The sequence below is a fragment of the Mustela lutreola genome, chromosome 1 (genome assembly GCF_030435805.1).
Source record: "Mustela lutreola isolate mMusLut2 chromosome 1, mMusLut2.pri, whole genome shotgun sequence".
NCBI classification, from domain to species: Eukaryota; Metazoa; Chordata; class Mammalia; order Carnivora; family Mustelidae; genus Mustela; species Mustela lutreola.
The window spans coordinates 114,512,415-114,536,413 of NC_081290.1; the positions used below are offsets into that span (position 1 = coordinate 114,512,415).

At 35.9% G+C, this 23,999-nt stretch overlaps 1 protein-coding gene across 2 annotated transcripts in view; it reads right to left on the reverse strand.

Annotated features, from left to right (window-relative positions):
• Nucleotides 1-23,999, reverse strand: part of GRID2 (glutamate ionotropic receptor delta type subunit 2) — a 1,533,206-nt gene that overhangs the window by 680,714 nt on the left and 828,493 nt on the right. The gene's annotated exons all lie outside the window — the stretch shown is intronic.

Consider the following 23,999-nt stretch of genomic DNA (forward strand, 5'->3'; position numbering starts at 1 on the left):
TGGTTATATTCATAGAGCATTTTTGTTTTTTAAAATCATTATTTAACGAGGGAGTAAAAATTCAGAATTACAAAAATGCAAATACAACTTATATATGGAAGTGTATTTTCTGCAATGGTAAGATGGTGTATTAGGAATTTTGAGAGATTTATAAAAGTCACGTGTGCATCTGGCCCTAATAAATTGATTCAACCTTCTCCTTTCTCTTTCTTCAGCATCCCAGTAAATGAAAAACTATTATGCGACAATGACAGAAGCAAATACAGACTTAGATAATGGTACTGTTGGAGGCTTCATCTATTTTTTTTTTTTAAATCCAGGTACAGACAGGCACATATCAAGGATAAATCTAAAATGATAAAACTTCTTATGAAGGAGCACTTGCTCCTTCATCTCTATACAAACATACATTATTCTCTATCTCTCCCTGGCCCCTGCATAATGAATTGCAGCAGAACAGAAATTATTTCCCTTCTAGTGGCAGAAAAGCCTACAGGAGAAACGTGACTCACAGAAGGTGAATCAAAGGTGAAAAACAAAACAAAAACAAAACGGGCATCCTTTGATGTCATGTTAAAGAAAATAATTGGTGGATGATAAAAGCGTGTAACAGAAACTGACTGTTTTACACTTACTGTTCACAGAGAGTTTTCTTTATGGCCAAAGATAGTATTAAGTCCACAACTGAAGAAACAAGTAAGAGAGGTGACTTTTTTCCCCATGCAATCATCATGTATTTTTATAATTATTATCATGTTTCCAAACAGTAGACATCGGTCAGCCAAACAACCTCCAAGTTGAGGCATTGTGTTTAGGAAAAAGCCCTGTGGTAAGAGATTACACACCAGCCCAACTTCGCGGATGTACAGCCTGTGTAACCACGCATGAAAAGCCACACTCAGAGAAGTCCCATGCTTTCTTTAATGCTCTGTGAGCTCAGTGAGTCTCAAAGTGAGTACAAGGTTAAGTGTATTATATTTACGGCTGAATATGCAGCGGCACCAACAGCCCTGAGAGGCTTTCCATTTGAAACAGAATTTGCTTCAAGCACAGATAGAAAGCACTCTAAGAAACAGGATTGACTGAGGAACCCAATCATATCTCTTCTTAAGTGTGTTACTTCCCTCTATTTGTCAACTATTTATGCTTAATAACTATGACATGAAATGCAAAGAATAGGTAGGGGGACTCCAGTTCCTTTTCTCTTCAATAAGTTTCCTTTCTTTTCGGTGAGGCAAAGGTAGAGAGTGTTGCTTTAGCAACCACAGATAGGCTGAGTTTCAGATCCATCTACACAAACCGGAAGTCTCTCCTATGCTCCAAGTTCATATGTTCAACTACATTCTGGACATCTCCCCTTACAGCCTTTATATACCCCTTAAAATTATTAGATCTCAATTAAAACCACCACCCACCCACTCTCAGCCTTGTCAAAATAGCCTTCTCTGTTTTCCCCATGTTATTCTGTAGCAGAGCTACATCCAGTTGTCCAAGACAGAACCTCAGACCTATGGGATTTCCTCTATTTCACTTTTCACATCCAGTCAAGCACCATGTTCTCTTAATACTATCTCCTAACTATCCCCCATGATTTATGAGGACGTAACCATCTCTTTGATCTGCATTGTTTTTCACTTAAAAAGAAAATTAAACTAAGAGTTTGTACCCCTTAATCCCATTCACCCGTCTCACCATTCTCCTGCCCCTTGTTCTTTGCTTTTATTATTACGCTCTTCCATCTTATCCACACACTATACTTCTTGGGTAACATTTCTAGAAGGCAAACTGGATCATATAACTTCTCTGTTAATAAAACATATTGAGGGTGCCTGGGTGGCTCAGTGGGTTAAGCCACTGCTTTCGGCTCGGGTCATGACCTAAGAGTCCTGGGATCGAGTCATGCATCAGACTCTCTGCTCAGCGGGGAGCCTGCTTCCCTCTCTCTCTCTCTCTGCTTGCCTCTCTCTCCATCTACTTGTGATCTCTCTCTGTCAAATGAATAAATAAAATCTTTAAAAAAAAAATAAAACATATTGATATTTCCTCACCACTTTCAAAATCCATTTCTATCATTTTTTCTCACAGGTGTCTTCAACAGAAGCCTCTGTTTTTCTCCTTGTTTATAACTTGCCTTTCTCCTTTGCAGCCTATGCTTCAGCCACATGAAGCTACTTAAATTTCTTAATTTTAAACTTAATTAACCCTCCCTTCATTATTTGTACACACCTCTCCCGTGCTTTTGCAGCTATTATTTTTCCTGCTAAATTCTTACATCATCTCCCTGGGTTATTAGAATCCTTGAGTAAATTGCCAGCTCCGGTTCACTATCTTGTGGTAAGACTTCTTGATAAACTGCCTGAAAGTCTGGGACATTTCAGCTTGGTTCAGAATCCATTACAGGAAAATGTGTTGAGTACCATAATAAAGATGTTGTATCACATCTCCAGAGGGAAGCAGGAGTCAGGACAAATTCACAGAAGGGGAGAAACAGTTAGCATCTGCAAGACAGAAGACAGTGTCAGGGCTGATAATCGCATTTTCATAGAGATATAGAATATGCACAAGGAGGAGAAAAGAGAGCATGTTTGGAATTTTATACAATTCAGAATGGCTAGACTATGCTATGTGTAGTAGTGGGAATGAAAACAGAATCAATTCAAAAAATTTTAAGACATAGAATTGAGAGAATTCAGAGGACAGTTGAAAAAACAAAGAGTGAAAAGGAGTTGGTGATGAATACGTGATTTTAAGTTTATTCTAAAAGGTGGATCATGAGGCCAATCGCTGAGACCACACAGGTATCAAGGAATGATGAGATATGAGGAAGAAGAAATTTTAGGAACCTGTAAAAGCTTAAGAAATACAATCACTAAATTTTGGGGGTGGGGATACTGGGAGGTTTAAAGCTGTAGGTATTTTTGAAATATTATGGGAAATTTTCAATATTTTGACACCTTGTGAAATCAATGCTGGTGGATAGCAAATGAGTATCAGTCAAGCTGTAGAGTTTGTGTTATTATTCCTGATTGTGAATTTGTTCAGTGATTATTTTCCAACAAAAAACTTGTGCCTTATCAAGATGGTGACATTAAAGGAACAAAATTATGACTAAAAGTGGGGATAGTTCTTGCAGAGGACATTTTTGCAGGGAAAAGTAGCTTTTGAATCATTTGTTCACTCATTCATTCAAAATATACCAAGGGCCTATTTTATGCCAGATGTCATACAAGATAGCACACACATTATATGACACAAAACAGCCTTCCTGTCTTCGAATAGTTCACATTTTCAGAAAAATATCAGAAAACTTTAGGTCTAGCAAACTCTTAGGAGACATGAATCTCAATGATTTCACATGAAAAATGAGAAAATTAAAAACATAGATATTTAAGGACATATTAAGGAGAGTCACAACTCTCCTGGGGGGCTTTTTCCTGTGCATCGAGTCAGTGATCCAGTTTCTTGCTGAACTGGGGCTGTGCCATCTTCAACACAGACCACAATACCCACTGAAAGGAGGAGAAACTTGTTCCAACTTGACCTACCAGGTGCATGTGACATTTCACCCATATCACACTGGTCAGAGTTCCATTTCATGACCTTTACTTAAGAGAGATGGGAAAGTATTATCCTCTATTGTGCTTAGGAAAACGAAATGAAACTGGCAACCATAAAGGTAGGCTCTGTCACTTCTCTGGAAGGAAGAGCAGGCCCTGGGCTTTGCCCCCTGTCCCCTGAGTACTCGAAGACTACAAAAACCAATGTTCAGGTTTACCTGGTTTCTCAAATGCCCTCAAAAGGAAAGCCAGATTGAGTGCTCTACCTGATTTTGGTCTGGGTGTTTTTGCCAGCTCATGAAAGCATTTATGAAGATATTTTCAAAAATGTATACACCAGTTTTAGTTTAGTTTTTGTTTTTTGTTACGTGGAAGTTCACTCTAATTACCTAGTACATTATGTTGTAAGAATCAGGAGGTCAGAATTTTATATTTATTTTTGTTAATTTTACCTCTAGTCCTTTTGAGTATTTTATTATGATCTATCTTAAGAAATTAGATATTGATTACTATTTGAAGCATATTCAGTCATTTTCACACCCTATTTCCTAATTTCATATTTTGGCTTTCCTTGTCAAAATTATCAATAACAAACATTCAACAGAACGGATTCAGGACAAAATAACATTCTAGGCCTTTGTAGAGCAGAGCACCATGCACTAGTTCCCTGCCTCTGGAGGGGACTCCTACTACATGGAGGACAACATAGATCAGCACTGTGTCAACCACCAGGATCAGAAGTCCAAACACTTTCTTCTATTGCATCTTGGTACTGTAGTCACCTGGGAAAATATAATGCAGTCAGAGCACTGCAGAGAACAACGCTTTTACTTCCAGAGACAAGAGAGGGCAAGATCAGCCTCCCTAGTGTGTCTGAGAGCCACTGACACACTTGCTTACGCAGAACAAAGGAGTAGACCCTGGATCTGAAACAGGGAAAGATACTTCCACGCAAGGTGATAAGCTTGGAACAGGCTGTGTGGGTTTTTTAACTGTTGGTAAAAATGTGTTGCAGGCCCACAGTTCATTCTCACAACCAAGAGGTATCAAAAGACTGCACATAAGGTTGTGAGATTGCCTGAGCCAGCAAACTTTCTCCAGTGAAAAATGGGTTAGTTCCTTTCATCACGTTTGTCTATTTTCATCCGGGTGTTTGCAACTATACCTTCAGAGTTGTATTTTACAACTGCCCAACACCCTTGAGCCATTTACTCCTTGGTCATAAACCATCTCTTTTCTTTCTCTGACACTTCTAAGATATTTTCTAAACTATAAGTCACACATCTGATTAGGTCTCTTTGCTATTGTTAATTTTGAGGCAGCATTTCATTTACCAGAATAAGCCACACAAAGTGAATTCTCAATTGGTTACTATCATGGCTGGTGACAATGGAAAGTTAGTATTAAACACTATTTGCCTTCACACTTAGGCTTCTGAGGCAGCAATAAACAGTTTAGGAAACTTGAAATACACAATAAGCCCACATGTCAACCAGTATATATCCACCTGTTCAATTAAGCTTTGGTAATTATAAATATTCTGCTCCTCTTTCATTTCTTGTGAAATTATATCTCAAGTCTGTTTTATCCCATGCTTTTCTTGGAAAGGCAATTCTGTACTTTTTGTCTTCATCTTTTTAAACCAAGGGTGAACAACCACCTTTGCTTATCATCTCCAAATGATTTTTAAAATGAGCTTCTTTTTTCCGGCTTCTTTTTCCATTCTAGTTCACAAAGTAGAATATCAAACCTGATGAAAATCTACTTTAAAAATGGCAAACAAGGAACTAGATAGTCCCAGAGCAAAATGCTGAAGTTTAAAGATACCATCTTAAGGTTTCAGATTAAACTGTGAGGACTTAATTATTTTGTTATATTGAGTGTATTTTCATTCCAAATCTGTATGTTGAAACAAAGAGAATTAAATTGCTTTTTTAAAAGTCCTTTGTGCTATTCCTTGAACTATTGTTCCTTTCACACTTTGGAGATTAGTATTCATCTGTAGATTTTACCAAGAGAAACTAGAGCACTCCAAAATAAATTAAACACCTTGCATCCTATATGAAGTCTGTTTACACTGAAGCTGACTCACATCTACTAAAAATCTGATGCATGCTTTATCAAAATTAAATCAAGAGTTTTAGAGCTTAAAAACACATAGTTTTATTTACTGTGTATCAAGGCACATAAAACAAGTCAATTTAATATGATTATTGGATTAAAGTAACATCTTAAGATAGGAAAGGTATTCTTTCTCCTGAATTAATATTATCCCCTGGCACTGTTGGTTTTAAAATACAAAGGTGTTTTCACAAGTATTAAAAAAAAGAGTCAGATGTTCCCTATCTTTTTAAGAGCAGTATATTTCATATGACTCAGATTATGAAATTAATTGTGTTTGTATCACACTTGTTCTAATATCCTGTTCTATTCATAGTTCATAGGTATAGCTATAATATTTTGGGGATATTATTTAATAAAATTTTTGATATCTTTACCAAGAACCTGACTGACTTGATCACAGAGTGTCACAATAAGAACCTGGTGCCCAGTTTCTACCCTGTTACTGGTAAGGTTACTGGTAAGGTTGAGACCATTGTAGGAGGTGGTATCAAAGTTAAGTCTCCATATTTCTCCTCCTGAGGTGGAACCCTCCTGAGGTGGAACCCTGAGGCTAAAAACGTGGGAAAGGTTTAGAAAGGTGACAGAGACTATAGATGCTATATTAGCATGTGGTATTTTCAGATTCTCAGGACACACTTTCCAGGCATAATAGACCTCAAATTCAAGCCTCTGGGACAAGCTCTACACCAACCTCTTCTGTATCAAGGAAGGTGGTGGTGGCACAAAAGGCAGAGGTAATTGAGCCCAAAGCAGTGCTTCTGGCCATGTTCTGTGGGTGATGTTCAGGGTTTGGCAGTTTCTCTATGTCTCAGAATAGCCACAAAGCTTTTGAGAAATCCAGAGGCCTACCATGGGCAGCAGCTTCCCATATGTCAAAAGATCCCACTCTTTGGAGGACTCACAAGACAAACACTAGGAAAAAAGCCAGATGAGATGTCAGTTGCATCTCTGTCATCTCTACTCAGAGAGCAGCCAGACATTGGCCCCTCAGCTCTCTCTGACTACCAAGGAATTTGAGAATGGCCACACATTTATGTGGTGCCTTTCTGAGGAATTTGAGGTGGTTGTGGAGTTGATATGGAAAGAGACTGTTTCAACCAGAAGCATTTCTAGTGGGAAATTTAAAGAGATATGTAAGTTGCCCTGTCTTTTTCCTACTCCCATCTTACCTGCTGAGCCTTTGCTAAGAAGATTATTTTAAATATATATATATTTATATATTATATAAATATATATATATATATAAAATGCCTCTTCTCTGTGTTTTCAAGTGTGATGTGTAAATGTCTATAACCCCACTAACATATAATAGATGTAATGTATAGGTTGAAGTTGGCCAGACACTACATCCCTTTTAAAGAATGTAATCTTAAATCATCTCCTTCACTTTTCCACTCAGAATACTCCACAACAGCTTAATATGTGAAATTAGTCTCTCCCTGAAAACTTCCACACAAAGAATTAAGGAGCACATTAAGAAACTGGGTAGGTTGTTCAGTTTTGGACATCTCTAGCTCTTAAAAAATTTTTTTCTGGTATTGAATGAAAAAAATGCTTCTTTGGAAATTTTACCTATCATCCTAGTTCTGTCCTCTGTAGCAATGCAAATTCATATAACAATATTTCTCTTGACAGGATTTCAATATCTGAGCAAGATGGCCATAAAAGCTCTTCTCTGAGCTGAACATCCAGGTTGTTACTTGTAAGAGGATATGTAGATGCTTTGATATCCTAGCTTCCCCTGTGGCTGTTTTGTACTTAAAAATGAGAGGAAATGAAGATTTTGAATTTTATACACAATGTTGATCAAAAAGCTTTGCATAAGGACAGTGTACATATTCCTCTGTGGTGCAGGAATGTCACCCAGGATGTGCTGTGAGGATCTACAAGCTAGTGGCATCATTTCCTCAGGACTGTATAGAATTGGCAGCCAAGGGAATGAGGCAGTGAAAAAACAACTACTTCCTCTAATTCTTACTGAGACATAAATTCATGGTGCCATTTGCCCAAACAACAGAAACAGAACTTTCCTTTTCCAAGGGAGTACATGAAGTTGATTTATACTAGTCGTGTCAAAATTCTTGCAAACAATTTAAATACATACAATGCTGCCACACTCATTGCTTTAGTCAACGATATTTATTACACATTGACCATATTTAGGATGAATTCTAAAAAGTAGGCAACTACTGATAGAAATCCCGGCCCTGTGGAGCTTACATTCTAGCACTAAATTGGCATCATATGCAATGTTACTTATAAGTACAGATATTTACAATGGAGCTAGTCCATTTAGGTCCCCATTAGTTCACTAAATACACTAAAAGTAATGCTTCTTAGTGCACTTTAAACAACAGTCACTTAAAGCCATACGTCAGTGAATATACCAAATCTGAAAATAATTAATATTCTAGAGTTGAGTGAAGAATTTACTTTTATACTGGGGCGCCTGGGTGGCTCAGTGGGTTAGGCCACTGCCTTCGGCTCGGGTCATGATCCCGGGGTCCTGGGATCGAGCCCTGCGTCGGGCTCTCTGCTTGGTGGGGAGCCTGCTTCCTCTTCTCTCTCTGCTTGCCTCTCTGCCTACCTGTGATCTCTGTCTGTCAAATAAATAAAATAAAATCTTTAAAAAAAAAAAAGAATTTACTTTTATATAATATATAAAAGAGACTTAGGTTTGTAAGTTATTATATGTAAAGCAGTTTCCTTCCTGTAAAATCTCTTCTTTTTTCATTATTTATTTATTTTCTTTTCCATGTATGTATGTTATGTTACTCAAAAAATTGATACTGACACATGAGACACCTACTGAGGGCTTAATGGAATGCCATTGTTTTATGCACAATTTGTGAAGCTGGTAGAAGTAGTATTTCTATTTTGCAATAGAGAAAACATTAGAGAAGTTAATGCACTTATTCAGAGTCACATGACAAGTCAGAGCTAGGTTTTAAACCGTGGTCTGTATGAGTCAAGCATCTAGGCACTGAGCAATTACACATCTCATTTTGTACTCTGCATGATATGCTGTGTGTGTTGGCTTCTATCCTTCCCTATGAACAACACTCAGCCAGGCAACAGTATTCGTTAGCACTCACCATGGGCCAGGCATTATCTAAGTGTGAGAAACACCTACATTAGTGAACTTAACTCATAAAAATCACTCTTTAGGGAAATCCAATTCCTAGGACTTTGTCTTTAGGAAGCTATTCTTAAAATTAATAACTATAAAGCCATAAACATTATTTAAAAGTTTTTAATAATTTTCAGGTCAAAATATAAATATCTTTATTTTCTTTCAGATTGCAAAAAATACAAATAGCAACGGGTTAAGAAACTTATTTCATGTCTTATAAAAGACCAGTATAGTAGAATAGAAATAAGATCCTATAAGGAAGACAATAAATCTGCCTTTTCTTTTTCCTCCCTACATTCAGGCCACCTCCCCTTCTGCCCGCTGTTGGTAGCAGAGCCTGGAGCAGTCAGCTAATGGCTCACAGCATGAAGCTCACAGTCTTAATGTCCTCTTTTCTCTCTCCACAAGTCCTAGCAGCAGCACCTCAAGAAGTGATCAGCATTGTGTCTTGCTTTTCTAGCTTCAGTTTCTGTTTTTTCCACAAGTACTAAATTGAAAAAGGAATTACATTTTCTTTTCCAAAAGTCTGACATTAAAAGGATTGCTCTGAGATTTTATTTGATCTGGGTACAAATTTTTCTCATAGAAAGTGTCAAGTATCATGTAGGTAGAAGAAAAAAATATTTGACGAGCATAAATTACTCCGCAGGTAATCTTTCAGAATGTATATATTCCTTACATCTGAAGAAGGCTTTCTTATACTTTATATAACCATTTTTAGCCTTTAGTCATTTTTCTAGAATGGTAGGCATTATGTCTACAACTCACTCTTAGATTTTTTTTTCCTGAAAATAAAAAGTATGTTCCTAACAATACATTTCCATATGAAGGTTACACATTTCATTTCCTGTCACACGGGTGATACCTATAGGTTTCAATTAAGCACACAAACTCCAGTAACTTTCTTTTTTTCATAGTTCTGTTCTTCAGCCTAAGACTGCTTTTCAAAATTACCAAAAGAAATCTACTTGATTTTCTTGAATTTCTTGAAAACTATCAAATCTCATTAAAATAAAATGCTATTCTGAAGAAATATGGCATAGATCTTCACTGGATACATTTATATTCAATCTCATTATATTTTCAGTGACTCTGCATCCAACAATCAGTTGCTCTTCTTTTCACTTTAGAAAATTACATAAGAGATAGGATACTAAATGTTTTACTATATTCCTAACGTCCAGAAGCATGACTAGCATATAGTAAGTATTCAGTAAATGTTTGTTTTTTTTTTTTTTATAAACATATATTTTTATCCCCAGGGGTACAGGTCTGTGAATGTTTTTAATAGTAAGTGAATAAGTGAGTTAAAAGTCAGATGAAATATTATTATTATCCTTACTTCATAGCAATAAAAAATCATGATAGCCAAGCAAGCTTGACAAAACATTCTATTTGTATAGTAAAGCTAAAGAATAATATTTACAAATCTGTAAAAAACTTTTCTTGAAAGATATCATCTTAGTTATGTGCAGTGGCTCTTTTCTTGGTATTTCTCTCAACCTCTCTCTTTCTCTGTGTGTCTGTCTGTCTGTCTCTCTCTCTCTCTCTCTCACACACACACACACACACACACACACTCCAAAAATCTAGAAAGCCTCTTGGGATGCATTACTGCTCTTTGAGCATAAGGACCTATACAATTTGAACATAAATTCTGTTTTAAGAAATCACACATGAAAAGCTTTCACTCTTCAGAGCATCCCCAAGTATGAGGCATGTGATTTTTCAAAGACTGGGTTTACATTAGAGCTTACAGGATGTTGCTTTCATCATTGACTCAATTTTTATCAAAATTGAATTGTCTTCTTCACTTTATATCCAAATCCCTTGATTTAAATTCCATAGCTAATGAAAATCCAAACACATTACCAGACTTAACATTCTATGTCACTATTAGTTTAAATATGACTTTATGAATAAAATCAGTTTACAATTGATTATAGAAATATAAACATGCAATTGGGTTTTTAAGGGGCTTTCCTGAAAGAGGGAAGACAGAGAATTAAACTATTTATTCTGGGGCCTCCTACATAATTCATACTACTTCTGAAGCTGAACGAATAATCTTTCAAGTGATTCAATTCAATTTTAGAAATTGATCAAATTTAAAATGGAATTTGTTTGCAGTTTCCAAGATTAGTGTGTGCGTGTGCGTGTGTGTGTGTATAGATACACAAAGAATATATAGTGCTCAGTGTTATATATACATATATATATGTATGTATACATATACATACATGTTAGAGCACTAGAGCACTAAGCACTATATATTCTTTGTGTATCTATACACACACACATGCGCGCTCTAGATATATGTGTATATATATACATATGTATATACATAAGTGTATACATATATACAAATATATATATACATATGTATATATTTGTATATATGTATGTATACATATATACATATGTATATATTTCTTTGTGTATCTAGAGCACTGAGAGAAAAGATGAGGGTGAGGGGAGTAAAAAGAGACTAAGATTACAGACTACATTACATGAGGTCATCATCACTGCAGTCAGAAAACCATAAAGGGAAATTGTGTGTAAATGGCTGCCTGCCTAGGAACTCAGTGCAGATTTAAGGTGTGAAAATCCCATGACGGATAATTCAGAGTCCAAGTACTGCAATTTCCATATATTCCTTTTTTTTTTTTTTTTAAATTCTTTCTTCCCTCCTCCCCTCCTTCATTCATTTATTGAAAGGAAATAGTAATTATTTAAAACCAAATATGTGCTAGAAACTTTTCAAATACTAGAAACACAGTAGTCAGAAATAGGCAAAAAAAAAAAAGCCTTTTTAATATTTTTTCATTATAGCAGTTGAAGAAAAAGATAATTGATAAGTTACTAAAATATATGCTACAACATATGGTGATGAAGTGCTATGGGGTGTGGCTGATGAGGGATGAGTCTCCCAGAGGCTGTGACATTTGAAATTGAACCTGGCAAGAAGGAAAGAGCTTTGTGGAAATCAGGATAAAAAGCATCCTGGAAAGAGGAGACAGATATTGCAATATCTGTAAGTGAGAAACAAGATTGGTGTGTTCAGTGAACACAAGTACGGTCAGTAAAGGTAAAGGCAGGACAGAATCTGATATTTTTGTTGTGGCCTATGGTTCAGACTTTAAGGCTTATCCACCAAGTTCCCATCTCCTCCTGATACTTTGTCTTTGCCCTTGTCACTGGAACCAGATGATTAATGATGCTTTTTATGGGTACTCTGGTAAATACATCATTTTAGACTTTTATTGGGCACAAAGCACAAAGAGTATGCCATTTCAGTCTCCAGTATTTTGATGAAGAAATATTGTTATTTACTCTAAGTAACAGAAACCATTTATTTTTAAATATGAAAACTATGAAGAAATCCTGCTTTGACCTGATTTGGTGTTTATCTTCTGCCTTGTCATTTGCAGGTTGCTTCTGGGCTTTACATGACTTTGAACGGTCTCTGACTTGTTACAGGAGTTAAATTCCAAGTGCTAATTCCTACACAAGAAACTCGTCACCTCTTACTAGAAACCTCAGGTTACACACACCGGGCTCTCAAGAAATACAGTGCATCTCTTCCATCTGTTTTTTAGAACAAAGGTCTTCACGGACTGTGCAGTTACTTCCCCTCCTGTGTGACAATTTCTTTCTCTTCTGTAGGTATGTTTTCTACTCTTTGTGAAACAAAGAGTGAAAGAAGATGAAGTCAGAAGGCCTTAGTATGAGGACTAGCTCTTGCACTTTTCAATATTGTGATCCTGGGAAATTTAGTTAACCTCTTTTAGCTTCAGTTTTGTCATTAAAGATAAAGACTCCTGAGATAAGATATGTTTATGTATGCAAAGAATTTAGTGGATTGTCAAGCACCAGAACAACATGTAGTGTGCATTACCTCATCTTCATCATGTTCATTTCCATCATTTGAGTACTTTTTTCTTAGAGTGTGTTTCTCAAAGTATGGTCCCTAGACAGCAGTGAGTATCTCCTGGCAATACAAATCCTCTGGTATGACTGACTCAGAGACTCTGCGGTGGGGCTGAGGAAACTATGCTTTGCCAAACCTTCCTGCCTTAGAAGAAATATATTACATTATTATGTTTGTCTTCAGTTGTTCATGATTAATTCCTCAAATGTACTGAACTATTTAGCTCAGAAATTTGTAATATTCTTAAAAAGAAAAAAAAAAACTTCCTGGACAATTACTTCAAACAAAATTACTTATATTCAGAGCATAGCTTATATGCAATGCAATGCAAATAAAACGTAGACAAAAAAAAAGGTATTCCTACATCCCCCTCAGAGATAACTAGTTGTATTCAGATATTAGAATAATCTTCTAAAATCTCCTAGATTCCTCCTAGAGCAGTCAAAGAAGGCACAATCACTCTTAGAAGGTTTTCAGACTGGCTTCAAGTCTTCTAAAAATGTAAATTTACTCATAAAATAATACAGTAGAGCTTAATGATATATATATATTTAATAAATTCATAAATTAGATCACTTTAAAGCACAATGCAATAAACATTATACCAAATTGTCATCTTTATCAAAATTCAAACTAGTAAACTAGAGTTTGCATGCACATGAAACATGGGAGAAATATTTTTAAAAAAATATAATTAAAGGGGCACCTGGGTGGCTCAGTGGGTTAAAGCCTCTGCCTTTGGCTCAGGTCAAGATCTCAGGGTCCTGGGATGGAGCCCTGCATCGGGCTCTCTGCTCAGCAGGGAGCCTGCTTCCTCCCTCTCTCTCTGCCTGCTTCTCTGCCTACTTGTGATCTCTGTCTGTCAAATAAATAAAATCTTTAAAAAAATTTTTTTTAAATATAATTAAAAAGAAATAATTCCACTTCATATGTGCAGTTAATGTCTCCTATTCCATGCCTTATGTTACCAAGATAGTAACATAAGCTGCATCAAGGAACACATTCAGATCCAGAACTGTCACTAGAATGTTTTGATTTTTGTGCAAACTCTGGTATATTTATGAAATAATCAACAGGGATGTGGCAATTAAGAGTAAAATCTGCAGTTGTAATGCAGAATAAATTCATCTAAGTGGCTTGCCCTTGTATCCTGTTCTAAACCAGTGATTTTAATATATTTTTTTAATCAGGAAATTTTTATTCTCTAATGCAATCTCACAAAGAATAAAAAATATATAAGATTGATTCAACTAGTATTAGCATGAATTTATTTTACTTAGAGTTCAAATGCATATATGCTTTTAGTTTAAATACAATCAAAGGGAATTAGATCTCCTTGGATAAAATGAAAAAGTTGAAATTGAATATCACACTGTCAGAGACAATTCTCCATGGGTTGCTTGCATTTTTGCATTTCTTATTAGCAAGGCACTGACTGTCCTTTTGTTTCAAATTATTTTTGCAAGGATGTTTGTATAGCAAACAGCCTTGGAAGATAGAGATAAGGTCTGCCTCCAGAGCCAAGGGCAAATTTGTTTACTGTCAATATAATAAAGATAATGTCTCCCTCTGAGGTGGAAAGCATGTTTTCTTATTGCCTATTACAAAAGATTTGGGTCACCTAAATGTGGCTTCCTCAGCTGTGATGGAAACTTATTTTGTGTACAGTGTACAGAGCCCATCTGTGTCCTCCACATTGCCTTGTGTGACCTGGGGGACATGAAGAACAAATGCAAATGTTAATGTGGAAAAAATCTGGAAAAGCTTTGTTTCAGGGATCTTCCGTTTGGCTTCTCAGATCTACCTCCACCTATTCCCCTCTATCTTCCCCACTTATTCCACCTATTCTTCTTGACCTGGCAGATTATGTGAACCATGTGAATGGCTCCCAAATCTCTGATTTCCAGAAGCTACCACCAAAAGGGAGGCCTGGTGCTGGGTCTGAGGAAAGAAGAAGAATACATCCACTGTATCTGTGCTCCTGCCTCTCTCCCTGCAAGTTGCTCTGTTCTACAGCCACTGGCCTCTCCAGTCAGCCTTCTGTTCATAACTCCCTTTCCTTCCAGGTTCAGATAAATACTGTCTCCCTTTACCATGTTAGACCTGGGATTATAATATCTCATGCTATTTTATTAGCTCTGATTATTGCATTATTTTTGTATTACCCACACTGTGCCTACACTTTTCCAAATAGACCCACTGTAAGAGCCCTTCTTGAGATACTTGAGTAATTTGAGTGAGAAACCTCTTTCTGGTTGGAACTCTAATTTACACAACTTAAATCTTGAAGGATAAATAGGAGAGCAAAGAATTTCTCAGGGAAATGTAAGAAATATTGAGTAAATCAGAGACAATGGCAGGAGATAAAGGTAGAAAGGATTTGTTTCCCCTCTAAGGAGACTACCTTAAGATAATAAAGAACTATTAAAATTTTTCAACTAAAGCTATGATATAGTCCTTGAATTTTAGAAAGATTACTTGGGCATCACTTAGGAAAGAGTTTTAAGAGAAGTGAGTACAGTTAGTAACCTGAAGTAATAAGCCAGGCAAGAGAAACTGAGGGTTAAACAGCTTCTTTAATGAGGCTGGTGGCAATGGGGACATAGAGAGAGAAAAAGAAACCTGGGAGAATGGGGGTGGGGGGTGTCCCATGAGGTTTAAGAGAGGAAGACAACTCCCAGTTATCTGGCTTCAGTAACTTAAGCCAGTAACTGAATAATTAACTGGGGGAGTAGTTAGAATAGCAACTGAAGTTTCATGAGTCAATTTGACAATAAGAAGTCAGAGTAGCATTTAGATTAGGCTATGAGAGAGAAATTGAGGTGTTAGTTTTTTTGGCTGGATATACTACAACGTAGCCACTTAGGGATTTGAAGAAGGTGTTCAATGAGAAGCAGTAAACATATGTAATAGAGCATGAAGGGCACATGTATCAATAAGGGATTTAGAGAAGAGCAAATAAGAGAGAACCTAAGATCTATAAAAATGTTGTCCATGGAAGTTCAAACATATATTCAAAAAGAACCTTGACAAGATTCACTTCAGATATTTTAGAAGTACTGAAACCCTCCCTACTTTACCTTGTGTTTGTGACACTCTATACCAAGAGTTCACCAACATCAACAGCAATTATGGCTTAACAGTATTTTGAATCATGGTTAATAATAGTTACAAGTAAAAATAGGTAAAAGCACAAGAGGAGCACATATTTAAGTTTTCATGAGGTATCAGAAACCATTTTAAGTTTTACATAAATTTAATTCTTTAATCTGGTAACAATTTAAAAATGTTGGTAAGTATGCATATCGATTCCATTTCATGGGTGATGGGGGGCGGAATTCAGGTTCACACAGGCTCAAGGTCATGCAGAAAATGTATATATAACCCAGGAAGTCAGATTATAGTGCCCATCAATTTCATGGGCCTAACTCCATGAAGTGTTGTTAATAACAATAAGAAAGTTTGTAGGATATTGTACTTATGTTGGTACAAAAGCATATTGCTTCCATGGAAAGAACTTCCCCATTATTTCATTTCACTCTAGCACTTATGAATATCAAAATAATTTGTTAGCATGGTTACTTCCTTTCACTCATTAGAAAAAAAATCAAATGAAAGGATAAAGTCATCTCTTTACTTCACTACTATAGTATCCTCAGTGATAAGAATGGAATTGGGAACAAACCAGGAGGGGGGGTGGTTTACAGACAGTATATGTATATTTAGTCAGATATGAAGTGGCTATTCATCCATTTATTAGTCGTTTGATTTTTGTGTTAGTGACCTGAACTTTCTCAACTTAGACTCTTCTTTCTTAAAAAGGGATATTATAATAACTACCCTTCATGGTTGCCTTTCATTCCTTCCTACCAAACCTATCCAGCAAATCTTCATGGCTACTACTGCTAATATTTTTTCCAATTTTAAGTTTACCCTACCAATTCCTCAAATTAGTTGATGATCTGTACATGATTATTTTTCATAAACATATTGCATCTAGCCATAATCTTGAGTGTGTGAATTATGATATAAATGTGGCACAGAAATGAAATTTCAGATGTTAAATTAAGAAGAAATTATTGTTAAACTTTTACAATATAGAAAAGCTCAATTTCATGTGAATTACAAAACAGGCAAATAGTTTCAGAAATAGTACTTCTTTTTCTTCTAATTTTATTAAATTTGTCATTTGGCTTTTAAGCCGCTACTCAGTGCAGGTAAATATAAAATGTAGTAACTCTTCAGTGGTCCCACATGTTTGGGTTTCATGATAAAATGTTATTAAGTGGGGTATACTTGGAACATTCCCAGAATACTCTCTCTCTCACAGAGAGGAACTCATTTGTTTCAAGTGTAATGTACTTATTATTAGATAACATACAAAACAGAGCAAGATAGCTTAAATTGCATGTCTTGCTGTCATCTCAAACTATAGTCCAGCCTCATCTGTACATTCATATCATGAAATACTCTTTGTTTACTTGCTTCACTACCTCAGTTTGATGTTATTTTTCACTTGCATGAATGATATTGAGAGACAGGTTCTTTGGGTTCTTTCTGGGCCTAAGGGGCTAGGTGCCTGTGGTATATTTATGTCACCTCAAACAGCAATAGTATAAATTGGCACTTTGCTTAATGTAAAATGCTAATTTCTCAAGGGCAAGGCATCATTCTGCATAGTAATCATCATAATGCCTATAAAAATTCTAAAATAATTCAAAGGTTTATTTTATTTTGCATTTAGCTCTTTTTTTTTTTTTTCCCCTCCCAGGAGTTAAGGGACAAATAAACTCTGGCTGGAGTTTTGCTATAACCATCTGCCAAAGATGAGCAAACTGCAAAATGTTGATTCCCCACTGAAACTTGAGAAGGGTTAAACACGAGTTTGCCAAATATTGGCTGGCTCCATTAGTAATATTTATAAGCCAAATTTCATTATTTAGAATTTTAAAACCCAAAATAAGCCCCAAGGCTTTAAACAGTTACACATTTTATTTTCTCTGCATGTACTTACATTTTTATATAAATTTTTTTCTGTGTCAAAATCAACAACCTTAGATAATAAACTACTCAATGAAAAAAGCCACATTGCCCTACCTCTATCAACATATTTAAAACAAATAGGGTTTAATATTTTTGGTGATGTGATAATAGAAGCTACTTTGCCTTTAAGAGTCATACAGCATCATACAGCATTCTATATCCTGAAAATCACTGGTCCAGATGTTTTGCTCAGTTATGGGAATCACCTTACAATTTTTTTTTTTAAGATTTTATTTAATTATTTGAGAGAGAATGAGTGAGAGAGAGCATGAGAGAGGAGAAGGTCAGAGGGAGAAGCAGACTCCCCAAGGAGCTGGGAGCCTGATGCGGGACTCCATCCTGGAAGTCTGGGATCGTGACCTGAGCTGAAGGTAGTTGCTCAACCAACTGAGCCACCCAGGCACCCTCACCTTACAATTTTAATGAAGATCTATTCACTTACTATTATCATTTGTTCTAGAACAATAAGGTATCTTTAAAAAGGTAAATTTGCCTGAATAATAGATTATTCTATACTTTCTCCTTTAGGATTCCACTTTCTCACATTTATAATGCATTTATAACTTTTATGAACAGTCTATTCAAGTGATTTATTCTAGTACATATTAGGTAATAAACAAGAATATTGCAATCAGTATTTACTGATTGTTAACCATATGTTAATATTATTTAATGATTTTTTTGTTGAAAGTTTTAACCTTTAAGACTAAATGAAATAAATAGGCTAGTACAATATTTTTATCCTATTGATCTTTAGGATTAGCATGACATTAACCAATCTGTGATGTTCTCTCTCTCTCTCTCTCCTTCCTCTCTTTTGGGTGTGTGTCCTTCAGAAACTTTGATCAGATTTTCAGTCAGGGAATCATAATTTCCGCTAGTGGAAAGTCTACTATCTTACCATTCAAGAAAGAACGTTTTTACAGACAGCCAAGTTTTCGTAGGGGAATAATGGAGACACTTGGAATTTTTAGTACTGCATAATATGGCAGTTAGAAGCGTAGACTCTGGAGGCAGGCTGTCTGGGTTATAATCCACAGTGTGACTTTGGGGAAGCTATAGATCTTCTTGTACTTTAGCTTCATCTATAAAATGGGAATAATAATAGTAACTATGTTATAGAGGTATTATAATGCTTAGAACAGTTTGTGATTGGTTATAATCGTGGCATATGGTTTGCATTATATGTTGGCTCAATTTTTACAAAATGGATAAAATGAATGAAATTTAACATAAGAAATCATTTATAAAAAGCACTATTAGAGATGCATTGTCATTTGATCCCCATAAAAGTGTATTGTTATTGTTTACTAGACATTCATATAAAAACCAAAAAGCAAGTATGATTTCTCGCTTACATTCACATCCTAAAAATGATCAGATAACTACCATCGATTTATCACTGAAATCAAAACAAAGCAAAATATTTTCCTGACACTATTATACCAAAACAGGACTAGAGCTTAGTTTGTTTTCAAGCTCAGATGGTATCTTTCAAAGTAAATGCTCCAGTCAAACAAACAATAGCAACATCTGCTCATATTGATGAAAACTTTAGGACCAGTCGAGAGGCTTTATTAATTTTCAATTGGAAAGCAGATCATACAGTAGAGGAAAAACACAGTCATAAAATGCATTTGCATATTAATAAGACATTACAAAATCCTAATTTGGAAAAGATAATATTAAAAAGTTAAAAAAATTCATCCTGTATAGCAATCAAATGACATACACTGACACTTTCTCAATCATTTCTTAATCTTGGCCACCAACAACTGAAAACAAGAAATCAAGGGAAAAAAGTAATGCTCAATGGACAACACACGTTTAGCTGTTCTCTAATAAGTGCTTTCAAAATAGAGCTCCTTTGTGGTGGAAATATTGAAAAATGTCAGAGCTGATTTCAAACAAGTACCACACACCTCACAGGAGGCTGAACCCGGAGGCTCCTATTGTTCAGGAATATTACAAGCAGTTGTTTTAAGACCTCACCAAACATTTTAGTAATGGGTTGTTGAATCAAATCAATCTACACATCATTATCTAACTAGGTCAAGTAAGTACCAAAAGATAATCGTTTAAAATTGATGCAAACCACCTAAATAACTTCTTGGTTTATTAAAGTAAATACATCACTTGGATGTATGATTTCGTGCAAATTCCCATTGTATTTTTTTTTCTCTACCATAACAATAAAAAAAGCCGAATTGGCTTTCTTTTTCAGAGAGAGAGAACATGGCGGAACCCTGTAAAGGGTAATTTAATAGACAAGTTTCAATATGCCAAACAGTGAGGGGCAACGGGGCATGCATTTCTATCTTTATTTTAGAGCAAAGCAATAACACGCTACTGCCTCTTATAGCCAGTGGGTAGAATTTGTGAAGAAGCCTCTGCTTCCCAACTTCCTTCATTTGGTTCTATAAAAAATATATCCCTAATTAGATATTATCATTATAAGCTACTTCAGGTTGCTAAAAATATCAAATTTTAATTTTCATTGAAATGCCTTTAGTTCTGTAGTTTTGAATATCACCACAAAGGTTAAAAAAAGTTCATTGTGCTCATAAAATTGAGCATAGTATTATTGTAAAAAAAAAAAACATAAATTCCATAGAAATCCAAAAAGAAAAATTTTAAGATACAATTTTGACATCCAGAAAGTTTTTGAAAACAGAATTCAGGTGTGATAGTCATTACCTTACTAAATTCATTGCCATTCAAGGTCAGGCCATTAACACTGCAGACTCAGAGAACACAATGCACTATTTCCTCACTCAGTGCAAATTCACATCAGTGAAATATACTTGGTCATAGAAAGCTCTCATGCAAATTTATTAATTTCCAGTGAGATTCCTATCTCTTTCACTTATATTAGAATATGACCTTTTTAAAAAAAATGAAGTAAATTGGCATATAACACTATATTGACTAACTTATTTTCTAAACAATTTATTCATCTAACCACTTTCTCTACATACACAGATACGGAAGCCAACTAAAACTAGAAGGTTGCTTGGAGAACACAACTCAGAATGAGGGAGTTAGATGAGACCCATTTTCAAAAGTTTCAGCCTAGAAAGTCCTCATATATCTCTCCAGCAAAACCCATGGACCTTCTTATGATATTTATGGACTGGAAGGCACCTTTGCCTTGGAAAGAGGTTGGTTGAGAGATGCTTTAGGAGGCTAATGTATTATTACTCCTACATCAGATGCTAAATTAAGATGTTATTTTACTCACCTTAAAATGAAGACTACGCGTTCCCTTTCTTCAGTAGATCTATGGAATATACAGATTACCTTTCTATTTGCCTAAACCTTCTTTAACCTTTAGCTTGAACAATTCACCCCACCATCGTAGGAGATTAAGAATAAACTGAACTAAAGGCTCTAACACCGTATTTCTATAGGTAAAGCTGTGGCTTGGCTTTTGCTTTATTAAAGGGGATGTTCTCAAAGGCTTCCTTCACCTGGGTGTTTATATTAGTAATCAGGGTAAATAGGGTACAACTGGCACTTGAATCCAGGGCATTAAAACACACACACACACACACACACTCTCTCTCTCTCTCTGAATAGACCTGAGTCAGCAGTCATGGACAACCGCATATATATGGTGGACTAACTACCACATAAAAAATATATATATATATATACTATACTGAAGTACTGCAAAAGGAATACATGATATCATTTAAGTACGCTAAAAAATGCATTTATACATCAGTACATCTTCCCATGAGATTTTAAAGTTGTTATAGAAAATAGAATCCATTGAAATCTTCATCCCAATTAAAACTATCTCTCCATAGTGAGATAATCAAGGGACATATTATATTTTTCCCAAAGTGCATTCTCGAAACATGTACCTCAAATTTGATCTTAAGTTATTTAATTAATGAAGTTATTTATTTGTTATATAGCACATGATGGGACTCATCTTTCCTACTTAAAAAGTAAGATACTGGGATGCTTGGGTGGCTCAGTTGGTTAAGCAGCTGCCTTCAGCTCAGGTCATGATCCCAGCATCCTGGGATCGAGTCCCACATTGGGCTCCTTGCTTGGCAAGGAGCCTGCTTTTCCCTCTGCCTCTGCCTGCCTCTCTTTCTGCCTGTGCTTGCTCTCGCTCCTCTCTCTCTGACAAATAAATAAATAAAATCTTAAAAAAAAAAAAAGTAAGATATTAATGAATTAATCAGCAGTTAAAGTGAACATTAACGGACCTTAGCACAAAGCTATACAGTTTCTTAAACTGAAAGCGAAGCTCAAAACCCTTTTGGAGGAGCAATGTTATCAAAATGATGGAAAAGGTGCTTAGGGGAAAGAAGAAAAAGGCATCAGATGAAGTCACACAGCAAACTTCGCTGTTTTGATCTTCTCAAAATGGCTTTAAACAAGACAAGAAAGCTCAAAATACTGAGGAGGATAATGTGAAGACATGAGGAAGACGAGAGAGTGAGAGAAAGAGAGAGAGACAGAGCACAAGAAAGAGTCAAAGAAAGCAATGGGAACGGCTGGTTGGAGATTGACCTCCTCCAAAAGAAACACACATCTCCCAGTGTTTCGTGAAAAAGTCCAGGTTCAACCCGGGCACATGTAGAGCAAAGCGGCCTGTCCGCTTGCTTCCCTGAGAAACAAACCCTATGGAAATCAAAAGTTAGTTAGCCATCAACTAATAGGGGCCGCAACTTGAGCACTCCCAGTTGAGCACTTCCAAAAAGTAAGCTTTCAACTCGTTTAAATACGCTGCCTTGAGCACCAATTGAGCGCCTTCACAGCACGCTGAGTACTGATTGAGCTATTTCGAAGCACATCAAGCACTTTTCTGTGTGAATTCTTAGCCAAATTTCCATACCCCCAACCCTCCCTCTGCCTACACAGCTGCTAATCAAGAGGTGCCTTCCCGGTATGAAATTCCTTTGCCAATTAGAATTACGGTTTAGACTTTCATCTTTCATGTTTTAAGAGAATTAAGAAATAATAATAATTAGTGACTACTTATGTCGGGTTGAAGTTCATTCCTTCTAAAAAGAGACGTCCGTTAAGCCACTTTGATCCCTCAAGGGCTCAAGTTAAATTTTGGAGATTACTGTTCATGCTGAGAGCTGTGAGACTGTGCCCGAACTTAACTGTGGACACCACGAAGGATTTTCAGGGGTTTATTTCTCAGGTGTTTAAAATCAGCCGGGAAGTGAAGTAATCCGAGAATGGTTCTGTTCCCTAGTTCTTTACAATTGTGTCAAAATTCTCATCTGGTCAGATTGTCATAAATAAAAAAGAAAATGTTTTCATAGGCAAGGCAATCACTTTTTTCCTGCCTGACTGGTTGCACAAGTAGAATAAAGCAAACCATTAAACACTTATTAGGCATCAGTTGCACGTAGGTGTTATGCCAAATATTGATGAGAATATGAAAGTTATAATAGTCCCTGACCTCAAGGAGGTTACCATTTTATTGGCACAAAGAGTGCAACATCCTGACTTATAATTTGATACGGTAATTTCTCTCCTAAAATTTAACCCTCTATTCTCATTTACCCTTTCTTTAGTCCTTATAATTAAATGATATTTTACTATTTTGTATACAGTTGGAAGGGAGAAAGGCTCAATTAGATAAGAAGGAATATATTTGGTTCATCCCGGTATATATAACTTAGTTCTTATTTGGATCACTTATAGGATGTCTAAAACTCTCAAAATCAAGTTAGAATTATAAATCTCGGGGACAATTTCACCTCTAAAATTTACAGTTTATTTAGAGCCAGCTCTTTGCATCATATTAGGTTGCATATAGTGCACGATTTAAAGTTGAATAAATGAAGACTGTGACCCCATGAAGCTTAGAGTTTAATGAAGGATTGCAATAATAATGAGAATGATGGTAATAGATTTAAAAGATCCAAAACTCACAAAAGTATGTGTCCATTAAACAATGCTAGAAAACAACCTGAATTAGTCTGTAGGGAAATTTAAAGGGCCATATTTGCTTGTTCATTTCTCTCTTTTGTTTCTCCTGTTATTATTGGAATTCTTCTAGAGTAAATAGGAAGTGATTTTTGTATGCAGAATGTGTTAGCATTTTAAGGAGCAATTTTGTTTTGTAATGGGGTCCCAGCATGGTTTAGATCCAACCATCTCAGCTCTTTATTTTATGTCTGAAAGGCTGGCTGCCTGGGTGGGAACACAGTGGTCTGTTTGCGTAAGCTGGTTA